Source organism: Pseudophryne corroboree, chromosome 8 (genome assembly GCF_028390025.1).
Source record: "Pseudophryne corroboree isolate aPseCor3 chromosome 8, aPseCor3.hap2, whole genome shotgun sequence".
Taxonomy (NCBI): domain Eukaryota; kingdom Metazoa; phylum Chordata; class Amphibia; order Anura; family Myobatrachidae; genus Pseudophryne; species Pseudophryne corroboree.
The window spans coordinates 260,267,608-260,280,251 of record NC_086451.1 but is presented as its reverse complement, the minus strand read 5'-3'; the positions used below and the strand labels follow the sequence as shown (position 1 = coordinate 260,280,251).

General features: G+C 42.2%; 1 protein-coding gene across 1 annotated transcript in view; it reads left to right on the top strand.

The window, feature by feature from the left end:
• The window catches only part of LOC134948917 (vascular endothelial growth factor receptor kdr-like), a 334,002-nt gene that overhangs the window by 252,039 nt on the left and 69,319 nt on the right, over window positions 1-12,644 (top strand). The gene's annotated exons all lie outside the window — the stretch shown is intronic.

Genomic DNA, 12,644 nt, shown 5'->3' with positions numbered 1-12,644 from the left:
ATACATACATTTAAAATACAAACTTTTATAGCTTACCCTCCACCACATGTCGTGTCTTCTCCGGCCCGGATGCGCTGGCAGGGAAAGATGACGTCATCCCGCACGCACCGTGCGGCGCGCTCCCGCCCATGTCAGCGTCCCAGTAACCTAGGAGACGCATCAATACAAAAGCATACAGTATAACACATTGTGCTATATAAAGTGCATGTGCAAATACCGGACATTGTTGGCAAGTGTGGCTCGTTATAGCTGATCATCTTACTATAGACCTATATTACAAAGACATGACTGCATACTTAAACAATTATATGGATTAATTTTTACCAGGCTAAATAAAGCAATTTAATAATAATTGCTCATTTAAGCCTCCTGGGGCCAATGTGTTGAGGCGGTGAATCCACCTAGCCTCCCGTTGTAGTAACAACTTATCCCGATTCCCCCCTCGAATATTCTCCGGCTGTTGGTCTATTATTTTGTATTTTAAACAAGAAAGATTATGTTTCATCTTAGCAAAGTGTCTTGCCACAGGTTGTGTTTGACTTTCACCCGCTAGGGCTGCTCTAATGGCTGACCTATGTAAAGCCATACGCTCACGGAATTGTCTCACAGTTTTCCCCACGTAATACAATCCGCAAGGGCAGCGGATAAAATATATAACGTGGGTATGTGTACAAGTTAAGATCTTATCAATTTTGATGTATTTACCTGTGTGTGGGTGTGAAAAGCCTTGGCCCACTTCCATATAGCTGCAGGTCGTGCAGCCTATGCACCTATAGCACCCTGGTTTCTTAGTTAAAAACGTTACTACTGGGGCTAACTTAAAGCTTGAAATGTCATTGTGTACCAGTGAATCTTTAAGATTTCTATTCCTGGTATAACTGGACAGTAAGGATTTTCCTTTAAGTGCAGGTAAATCTTTATCCGTTGTCACTACCGGCCAAGCATTTCTCACATGTTTTTTAACCTGGTTGCTGACAGTGGACCATCTCTGTACAAATGGGATTTGATCCACTAATGATTTTTTAGTATTATTGCCTTGCCGCAATAATTCTTTTCTGTTCATGTTCAAAACTAATGTTTTAGTATACATCAGTTCATCCCAATCATAACCTCTAGATTGAAATCTCAGGGCCATATCGTGGATCTCAGACTCAGTCTTAACTATATCGTCCGATATTCTGTGGACCCTGAGAAATTGTGAGTACGGTAAACTGTATTTATTTGAGGGAGGATGGAAACTCGCAGCGTGCAGAAGTGTATTCCTATCTGTCATTTTTTTATATAGACTGGTATGGATATATCCTTCTCTTACAGAGATGGTCACATCCAAGTAATCAACCTGGTTAGTACTGGTTGTAGCTGTAAATTTAATATTTGCATCTCCAGAATTAATGTCTGCCAATGTTGTGTCAAACTCTTCCTGTGTGCCCTGCCAGATAAGAAACAGATCATCTATATATCTGACAAAAAATAAAATCTTATTGGCCACATTAGGGTTGGAAAAAAATAAATCCTTTTCTACTTCAAACATAAAGCAGTTCGCAAAGGCAGGGGAGACACAACTGCCCATTGCGCACCCCTGCCTCTGCTCAAACCACCCACCATCAAATAAGAAGTAGTTTCTTTCCAAAGTAAGATATAATAAATCAAGAAAAAACAACAGATCCGGTCCGTTATATAACATACTTGTGGACAGTAGACGTCTGGCCGCCTCTACACCCCTATCGTGAGGGATATTGGTGTAGAGGCTGACCACGTCCAAGGTACACAATAGACAATTCGCAGGCAATTTTGCCAACTGTGCCAACTTCGTAATGAGAGCTGTAGTATCTCTCAAATATGTTGGCTGAGACTGTATTATTGGCTGAAAGAAGTGATCAAGGTACTGAGACACCTTATAAAACACTGAATCCCTAGCTGATATAATGGGACGACCCGGTGGCACCTGCATATCCTTGTGTATTTTAGGAATAGTATAAAATACTGGTGCCACCGGGTGGTCCTGTACAAGAGCCTCGGATACCGCAGGGGTGATGATACTGTTTTCCACAGCCTGCTTGAGCACACCCCTTAATTCCTCATTATATTTTTGTGTGGGGTCTCTCTGCAGTTGCCTGTAGACTACAGGATCATTCAATTGCCTGTATGCCTCTTCCCTGTATTGCTGAATATCCTGCACAACAATGCCCCCTCCCTTGTCCGCTGGACGGATCACTATACGCTGATCTGTACTAAGTGTGTTTAGGGCTTCTCTTTCACCCTTCGTTAAGTTATCTCTGTACTCCTTGTGTGATTTTACAGACTCTAAAGTCTTAGAGTCCAGTACCCTAGCGAAACATCTCAAAGAGGCATTGTTGCTTGATGGATCAAAGTTAGACTTCGGTTTTATTTTAATAGGTACGTTAGTCTCTCTGGTGATATTCTGGGTACTTGAGAAATGTTCCTGTAATCTCAAGCGTCTGTTAACCTGATAGGTATCGACCTTCCATTGGAATTCATTGAAGGCAGTCACAGGAATAAATGAAAGTCCCTTGTTCAGCAGTGAAAGTTCGTCAGGTGTCAAAGGACGTTTTGATAAATTAAATACTAAGTTGTTGTCTTCTTTGGTTTGGTGACTTTTTTTACTGATCCTTTGGTGCTGCTTGCCCCGTCTGGTGTACTGTCTTTTTTTGGGCCCAGCATAGCACGGGTATTCATCCCTAAAGGGGGTTTCCTCCCGCGGGCTCCTTTTGCAGTTTCATTGTCACTCTGTGACGTACCCTCACCGCTAGATGTTTCTGAAAATTGTCCCCTGCGGGTCCTGTACCTATTATATCTTCTAGGTTGTCCCCCTCCTGAGGGATTATTCACCCAATTATAAACTCTTCCTTCCTGGTAATCCTTTTGCACTGTGGTAAGTTTTTGTCGTTTAAACTTTACCAGATCCTGTTTATAAGTTTCCACCTGGGTGGCCAATTTCTCCATCCACTTGTTTTCTGCATCCGCAGTAAGGATGGGTACAAATTTGGTTTCAAATGCTGATGTCATATCTTTCAAGAGGTTCAACTCTCGGGTTGCCTCCTCTATAGCCAACAAAATTAAGTCCAGACTACACTTGTTAAGAATGCCGACCCACTTACGGCAGAACTCTGCATTATGTCTGCCTATGGTCGGAGTGTTCCGGACTCTAAAGCCTCGTGGGATTTGTCGGTTTCTGTGATAGTCCGATAAGGTGACCCCATGCATGTAAAAATCCACTTGTTTCTTGTGCAGTCGCAGTAATTTTGTAAAAAGGAGATCATTGCTATCTGTGCCACCAGCCGTGGCTAGATCCTCCTTGAATCTGATAGTGTCAGCATCCGCATCCGAAAACGACCATGTTTCACACGCTGCCACATCTATCTGCCGGAATCCACTTGTATCCGCAACTTCACCACCACGTGACATATTCACCTCCAAACTCTCACCAGTACCAACGTGAAGAAAGAAAGGGTGTCAGGCTGAAGCGGTATGATAATAAAGAACGGTGCCTTGTTGATTCTGTGCTCTATGCTCTCACTCACGGTGTCAGCATAGAATTCACAGTCAATATAACTCCACTAGTAACCGGCACTCTGTTATCAGCTGCAACTGCCCCCGGTGCCTATCCTTGCTGCTGTGCAAACATATATATATACCATATGGTCAGATGGCACTCCGGCGGGACTTCACTTAAGAAATAAAGCAGAGACCAGGCTTTTTTTGCTGCGGTAACGTTTCAGTTGTATTCCAACTTTCGTCAGACCCAAATACATACATTTAAAATACAAACTTTTATAGCTTACCCTCCACCACATGTCGTGTCTTCTCCGGCCCGGATGCGCTGGCAGGGAAAGATGACGTCATCCCGCACGCACCGTGCGGCGCGCTCCCGCCCATGTCAGCGTCCCAGTAACCTAGGAGACGCATCAATACAAAAGCATACAGTATAACACATTGTGCTATATAAAGTGCATGTGCAAATACCGGACATTGTTGGCAAGTGTGGCTCGTTATAGCTGATCATCTTACTATAGACCTATATTACAAAGACATGACTGCATACTGTATGCTTTTGTATTGATGCGTCTCCTAGGTTACTGGGACGCTGACATGGGCGGGAGCGCGCCGCACGGTGCGTGCGGGATGACGTCATCTTTCCCTGCCAGCGCATCCGGGCCGGAGAAGACACGACATGTGGTGGAGGGTAAGCTATAAAAGTTTGTATTTTAAATGTATGTATTTGGGTCTGACGAAAGTTGGAATACAACTGAAACGTTACCGCAGCAAAAAGAGCCTGGTCTCTGCTTTATTTCTTAAGTGAAGTCCCGCCGGAGTGCCATCTGACCATATGGTATATATATATGTTTGCACAGCAGCAAGGATAGGCACCGGGGGCAGTTGCAGCTGATAACAGAGTGCCGGTTACTAGTGGAGTTATATTGTCTGTGAATTCTATGCTGACACCGTGAGTGAGAGCATAGAGCACAGAATCAACAAGGCACCGTTCTTTATTATCATACCGCTTCAGCCTGACACCCTTTCTTTCTTCACGTTGGTACTGGTGAGAGTTTGGAGGTGAATATGTCACGTGGTGGTGAAGTTGCGGATACAAGTGGATTCCGGCAGATAGATGTGGCAGCGTGTGAAACATGGTCGTTTTCGGATGCGGATGCTGACACTATCAGATTCAAGGAGGATCTAGCCACGGCTGGTGGCACAGATAGCAATGATCTCCTTTTTACAAAATTACTGCGACTGCACAAGAAACAAGTGGATTTTTACATGCATGGGGTCACCTTATCGGACTATCACAGAAACCGACAAATCCCACGAGGCTTTAGAGTCCGGAACACTCCGACCATAGGCAGACATAATGCAGAGTTCTGCCGTAAGTGGGTCGGCATTCTTAACAAGTGTAGTCTGGACTTAATTTTGTTGGCTATAGAGGAGGCAACCCGAGAGTTGAACCTCTTGAAAGATATGACATCAGCATTTGAAACCAAATTTGTACCCATCCTTACTGCGGATGCAGAAAACAAGTGGATGGAGAAATTGGCCACCCAGGTGGAAACTTATAAACAGGATCTGGTAAAGTTTAAACGACAAAAACTTACCACAGTGCAAAAGGATTACCAGGAAGGAAGAGTTTATAATTGGGTGAATAATCCCTCAGGAGGGGGACAACCTAGAAGATATAATAGGTACAGGACCCGCAGGGGACAATTTTCAGAAACATCTAGCGGTGAGGGTACGTCACAGAGTGACAATGAAACTGCAAAAGGAGCCCGCGGGAGGAAACCCCCTTTAGGGATGAATACCCGTGCTATGCTGGGCCCAAAAAAAGACAGTACACCAGACGGGGCAAGCAGCACCAAAGGATCAGTAAAAAAAGTCACCAAACCAAAGAAGACAACAACTTAGTATTTAATTTATCAAAACGTCCTTTGACACCTGACGAACTTTCACTGCTGAACAAGGGACTTTCATTTATTCCTGTGACTGCCTTCAATGAATTCCAATGGAAGGTCGATACCTATCAGGTTAACAGACGCTTGAGATTACAGGAACATTTCTCAAGTACCCAGAATATCACCAGAGAGACTAACGTACCTATTAAAATAAAACCGAAGTCTAACTTTGATCCATCAAGCAACAATGCCTCTTTGAGATGTTTCGCTAGGGTACTGGACTCTAAGACTTTAGAGTCTGTAAAATCACACAAGGAGTACAGAGATAACTTAACGAAGGGTGAAAGAGAAGCCCTAAACACACTTAGTACAGATCAGCGTATAGTGATCCGTCCAGCGGACAAGGGAGGGGGCATTGTTGTGCAGGATATTCAGCAATACAGGGAAGAGGCATACAGGCAATTGAATGATCCTGTAGTCTACAGGCAACTGCAGAGAGACCCCACACAAAAATATAATGAGGAATTAAGGGGTGTGCTCAAGCAGGCTGTGGAAAACAGTATCATCACCCCTGCGGTATCCGAGGCTCTTGTACAGGACCACCCGGTGGCACCAGTATTTTATACTATTCCTAAAATACACAAGGATATGCAGGTGCCACCGGGTCGTCCCATTATATCAGCTAGGGATTCAGTGTTTTATAAGGTGTCTCAGTACCTTGATCACTTCTTTCAGCCAATAATACAGTCTCAGCCAACATATTTGAGAGATACTACAGCTCTCATTACGAAGTTGGCACAGTTGGCAAAATTGCCTGCGAATTGTCTATTGTGTACCTTGGACGTGGTCAGCCTCTACACCAATATCCCTCACGATAGGGGTGTAGAGGCGGCCAGACGTCTACTGTCCACAAGTATGTTATATAACGGACCGGATCTGTTGTTTTTTCTTGATTTATTATATCTTACTTTGGAAAGAAACTACTTCTTATTTGATGGTGGGTGGTTTGAGCAGAGGCAGGGGTGCGCAATGGGCAGTTGTGTCTCCCCTGCCTTTGCGAACTGCTTTATGTTTGAAGTAGAAAAGGATTTATTTTTTTCCAACCCTAATGTGGCCAATAAGATTTTATTTTTTGTCAGATATATAGATGATCTGTTTCTTATCTGGCAGGGCACACAGGAAGAGTTTGACACAACATTGGCAGACATTAATTCTGGAGATGCAAATATTAAATTTACAGCTACAACCAGTACTAACCAGGTTGATTACTTGGATGTGACCATCTCTGTAAGAGAAGGATATATCCATACCAGTCTATATAAAAAAATGACAGATAGGAATACACTTCTGCACGCTGCGAGTTTCCATCCTCCCTCAAATAAATACAGTTTACCGTACTCACAATTTCTCAGGGTCCACAGAATATCGGACGATATAGTTAAGACTGAGTCTGAGATCCACGATATGGCCCTGAGATTTCAATCTAGAGGTTATGATTGGGATGAACTGATGTATACTAAAACATTAGTTTTGAACATGAACAGAAAAGAATTATTGCGGCAAGGCAATAATACTAAAAAATCATTAGTGGATCAAATCCCATTTGTACAGAGATGGTCCACTGTCAGCAACCAGGTTAAAAAACATGTGAGAAATGCTTGGCCGGTAGTGACAACGGATAAAGATTTACCTGCACTTAAAGGAAAATCCTTACTGTCCAGTTATACCAGGAATAGAAATCTTAAAGATTCACTGGTACACAATGACATTTCAAGCTTTAAGTTAGCCCCAGTAGTAACGTTTTTAACTAAGAAACCAGGGTGCTATAGGTGCATAGGCTGCACGACCTGCAGCTATATGGAAGTGGGCCAAGGCTTTTCACACCCACACACAGGTAAATACATCAAAATTGATAAGATCTTAACTTGTACACATACCCACGTTATATATTTTATCCGCTGCCCTTGCGGATTGTATTACGTGGGGAAAACTGTGAGACAATTCCGTGAGCGTATGGCTTTACATAGGTCAGCCATTAGAGCAGCCCTAGCGGGTGAAAGTCAAACACAACCTGTGGCAAGACACTTTGCTAAGATGAAACATAATCTTTCTTGTTTAAAATACAAAATAATAGACCAACAGCCGGAGAATATTCGAGGGGGGAATCGGGATAAGTTGTTACTACAACGGGAGGCTAGGTGGATTCACCGCCTCAACACATTGGCCCCAGGAGGCTTAAATGAGCAATTATTATTAAATTGCTTTATTTAGCCTGGTAAAAATTAATCCATATAATTGTTTAAGTATGCAGTCATGTCTTTGTAATATAGGTCTATAGTAAGATGATCAGCTATAACGAGCCACACTTGCCAACAATGTCCGGTATTTGCACATGCACTTTATATAGCACAATGTGTTATACTGTATGCTTTTGTATTGATGCGTCTCCTAGGTTACTGGGACGCTGACATGGGCGGGAGCGCGCCGCACGGTGCGTGCGGGATGACGTCATCTTTCCCTGCCAGCGCATCCGGGCCGGAGAAGACACGACATGTGGTGGAGGGTAAGCTATAAAAGTTTGTATTTTAAATGTATGTATTTGGGTCTGACGAAAGTTGGAATACAACTGAAACGTTACCGCAGCAAAAAGAGCCTGGTCTCTGCTTTATTTCTTAAGTGAAGTCCCGCCGGAGTGCCATCTGACCATATGGTATATATATATGTTTGCACAGCAGCAAGGATAGGCACCGGGGGCAGTTGCAGCTGATAACAGAGTGCCGGTTACTAGTGGAGTTATATATATATATATATATATATATATATACATATACAGGTTGAGTATCCCATATCCAAATATGCGAAATACGGAATATTCCGAAATACAGACTTTTTTGAGTGAGAGTGAGATAGTGAAACTTTTGTTTTTTGATGGCTCAATGTACACAAACTTTGTTTAATACACAAAGTTATTAAAAATATTGTATTAAATGACCTTCAGGCTGTGTGTATAAGGTGTATATGAAACATAAATGAATTGTGTGAATGTACACACACTTTGTTTAATGCACAAAGTTATAAAAAATATTGGCCTAAATGACCTTCAGGCTGTGTGTATAAGGTGTATATGAAACATAAATACATTCTGTGCTTAGACTTGGGTCCCATCACCATGATATCTCATTATGGTATGCAATTATTCCAAAATACGGAAAAATCCCATATCCAAAATACCTCTGGTCCCAAGCATTTTGGATAAGGGATACACATAGCATATTAAACATGCATTCATATATATATATATATATATATACACACACATACAGTACACCTATATATATGCATGTATTTATATCAAATGTGTGTGTGTTTATATGTATGTATGTATTTATGTATGTATATACATGTGTATATATGTATGCACAAATTGCACATGGATATATATGTACTATAATTAAAATAAAGTCAACTTTTAATAAGCACTTACAAGTGCCACCTTTTCCAGCACAGAGGATGCTAGACAGCTGCAGAGGATGCTAGACAGCCATTAATAATACTCATGCAGCAACAACAACAACAAAAACAAAAAAATTGTGGTGGAGGGGGGTTTCTGGGTGCTCGGAAACCCCCCCTGGGTGCGCCACTGGCCGGGTACCCTATAATAGTTGTTTGTAATGTATACGTGACACCCTTTACTGATGCACAGCTGGCTCCTTTACTAGCTTTTATAAAATGCCCTTTTCTATGCAACATGGTCTTTAGCAGTATTGTTCCCCTCCTCCCACTCAATTTTTTTTTCTTCTCCCATCTTTTCTCCCCCAATCCGTTTCCTCTTTCCCTTGTATAATCTATTTATTGTCGCTTTTTTTGTCGATTTCCCCTCAAAAATGTAAAAAATTAAGTGGATTGGACAATTTTATGTTGATTGTGTAATATTTTATTGTATAGTGTTTTTGTTATATACAGTGGTACACTGTCGACATGTTTGTTACTTTTGTATTTGCTGTACACTTTTGCTCTCCCCCGTTTTACAAATAAAGAGTTAAAAAAATATAAAATATTAATGATGATGATGCTAATAATAATATAAATAAATAAAACTTAACTTTAGGGGGAATTCAGCGAGCCGTGATAACCCGTTCAGATTGGGTTTTTATAGTGAGTTGCGAAAACATTGCCATTCAATTGTCAGCAAAAAATTACACGTGATAATTCTCCATAGCTTTAATAGGGATTTCTTTTCATCACCTCTTGAGCAGGTGAAAGTTAGTGAAAATCCCTATTTTAAGGTAAAAATGGTGGGTCTTGGTTCAGAACCCCCTTGGACACCCCTCTTAATGACTAATTAGGCACTTTGAATGTTTTAATTAGCTAAATTTGGCCAATTATGATATTATTAATAATGTTATTTTTGGGCTGAAAGAATGCCAACTGCAGGAAAATGAATTAAAATATGTGGGACAGGTATATTGGAGTGCTGCATGAATGGGAACAGTGTTTTTAGGCTTGCAGGTGGGAGGTTTTTTAAAAGTCCCCTAAAATGACACAAAAAGCTACTAATTTGCATTTTTATTAACCCCTAAATTAATTAGAGCACTTATTTTGCAGAAAAATACTTGCTTTCTATATTTTTTTCACTGCTTAGAATAATGCATATAACAGCCATTTAACACATTATAAGGACCCCAACTACTTTTATTCTGCCCTCTAACAGACTTCTATACTGTTATCCTATATTAGTTTTCCTTTTTGGGGGGGGTACAGGCAGATTCTCCATTTCACCTAGACTGGTTTTGCCAGCCAGAATTATCAGGCAAATTTTGTTTTTGCACATTTCTAACTGGATTGAGCAAAAAGCGCATACAGTCAATGGAGGTCATTCCGAGTTGTTCGCTCGCAAGCGGATTTTAGCAGATTTGCTCATGCTAAGCCACCGCCTACTGGGAGTGAATCTTAGCATCTTAAAATTGCGAACGATGTATTCGCAATATTGCGATTACACACCTCGTAGCAGTTTCTGAGTAGCTCCAGACTTACTCGGCATCTGCGATCATTTCACTGCTTGTCGTTCCTGGTTTGACGTCACAAACACACCCAGCGTTCGGCCAGACACTCCTCCGTTTCTCCGGCCACTCCTGCGTTTTTTCCGGAAACGGTAGCGTTTTTTCCCACACGCCCATAAAACGACCTGTTTCCGCCCAGTAACACCCATTTCCTGTCAATCACATTACGATCGCCAGAACGATTAAAAAGCCGTGAGTAAAATTACTAAGTGCATAGCAAATTTACTTGGCGCAGTCGCAGTGCGAACATTGCGCATGCGCATTAAGCGGAAAATCGCTGCGATGCGAAGATTTTTACCGAGCGACCAACTCGGAATGAGGGCCAATAAGCGGAATTTACGGGTGATATGTGCATTAAGTTAACTCATAGTAACTTAACGCTTTATCACAGATAATTGAATATGTACATGTTCTTGCAAACATGACAAGCATCTGTATACTGTAGGAGAGCATACATACAGGCTTTGTCATGTACCGTAGTATATAAGTTATTATTCAGTGTTGCAGCTCAGCCAATGGGCACAACATCAGGTTATTGATCACCTATTGATGCATATTAACTACAAAAAATCTGTGGATTTTTGTGCTAAGTTTGTTTTTTCCGCAATGTGTTTTATTAGGACTTGCTGTTACATGTCATGTCATTTTTGTGTTTTTCGAAGTGTTGTGTGACTGCAGCGATCATTTAGAAATTATACCAGGTTCCATATATCTGTGTCTGCCGGCTTATAACATCAATAAGCGGTGGGGTCATGTTCTAGTTGGACATCAGGTTTTGTAGGTTCAGATAGTTTCCTTTAAGGAACAGATTAGAAAACATACTGTAGCAATTGCATCTGTATTTTTGCTAAATTGTATGCATGAATGTTGCTTTACTGATAGACTACAGGATTGGTCAAGAGCAGTGGTTTCCAACCATAATTGGGATGTGAGCTACTTGAGAAAAATAAAACCTCTAAAAGAGCTACTAAAATTACAAAAATAAATAAAAGCTGGCTAATAACCAAATGTTCCTTCTGCTGCTGTCTCTTGCTTACTTGGGCAGGTAATTCCTAACTGCGGGTCCTGCATTCCACCCTTTGGCAAGCTCACTTCTGTGAAAGTGGTTGTGGCCTCACAACTATATATTAGTTACAAATAATGTCCTCAGTATAGTGTCAGATACACATAATGACCCAAGCATTGCCAGAAACATGTAATGACCCCAGCAGTGCCAGAAACACGTAATAACCCTAGCATTGCCAGAAACATGTAATGACCCCAGCAGTGCCAGAAACAAGTAATGCCCCCAACAGTGCCAGACATACATCCCCCCCAGTATTGCCAGACATAATTACCCCAGCAGTGCCAGATAAAATTCCCCCCAGCAGTGCCAGATAGAATTCCCCCCAGCAGTGCCAGATAGAATTCCCCCTAGCAGTGCCAGATGTAATGCCCCCAGTAGTGCCAGATAGAATTCCCCCCAGCAGTGCCAGATGTAATGCCCCCAGCAGTGCCAGATGTAATACTCCCAGCAGTGCCGAATGTAATGCCCCCCACAGTGCCAGATGTAACGCACCCAGCAGTGCCAGATATAATGCCCCCAGTAGTGCTCACCCTTGCTGGCTTCTTCTGGTGCTGCCGTTTCTGCTCCTATCTGAAGGGATGTGAGGGGAGGGGAGGAGAGTGCAGCGCACGCCTCTCCTGCCCCTCACTGACAGTCCTGGGGGGCACCGCATTGACACTCTCTGGTGGCCATTTCATATATGGTGCCAGCTTGTGAGCCAATCAAAGCTTGCGGTCCGGCAGCCAATCAGGAGCCGCCGCTGCCAGTCCGTGAGTTCTGGTTGGCTGACGGCTGGCTCAATATTAGAATTGAAGGTAGCAGTGTCAGATAGTGACTGCCCAAGCCTGTGTGCATTCCGAGCTACTGAAAATACTACGGTGAGCTGCCAGAAGCTCGCGAGTGAAGGGTTGGCAGTCACTGGTCAAGAGTGTGGCAATTACAGTTTAATACCACAAAATGCCAAATCATACACTTGGGTCACAAAAATCCAAAGGCTAAATATAGTATTAATGGCACTATACTGGAAACTACTGAGGAAGAATGGGATCTAGAAGTCACTATTTCAGGTTTCTTAAAGACAGGCAAGCAGTGTAACAAAGCAATGAGGAAGGCAAGTCAGTTTCTTGGTTG